Genomic DNA, 376 nt, shown 5'->3' with positions numbered 1-376 from the left:
TTTAGTAGGTAAGTTCTTTTGTAAGAAGAATGCTATAGGATGATATATCCTTTTAGGACCTTTTTATAATAAGGTTTTTTCTATCATATATTCTAACGAATCTATCTTTAGAATCGTTTCTTAATTAGGGTTTTATTATATCAATAAAAAAGTATTGATTAGCTTAGCTTTTAGTATATTGAATGCTTTCTGACACTTTATTGTCTATTTAAACTTTATATCTTTCTTTGTTAAGGCTGTCAATAGTTCTACTATCTTTGAGAATATTGAAACAAATTCTTTATAATAATTTGTAAATCCTATAAACCTTTATACTTTTCTGACTGACTTAAGGTTCTCTTATATTTGAATAGTCTTAACCTTGTTAGAATCTACT

This window comes from Phaeoacremonium minimum, assembly GCF_000392275.1.
Source record: "Phaeoacremonium minimum UCRPA7 unplaced genomic scaffold PA7_03_scaffold_264, whole genome shotgun sequence".
Lineage (NCBI taxonomy): Eukaryota > Fungi > Ascomycota > Sordariomycetes > Togniniales > Togniniaceae > Phaeoacremonium > Phaeoacremonium minimum.
This window is presented reverse-complemented; position numbering follows the sequence as displayed.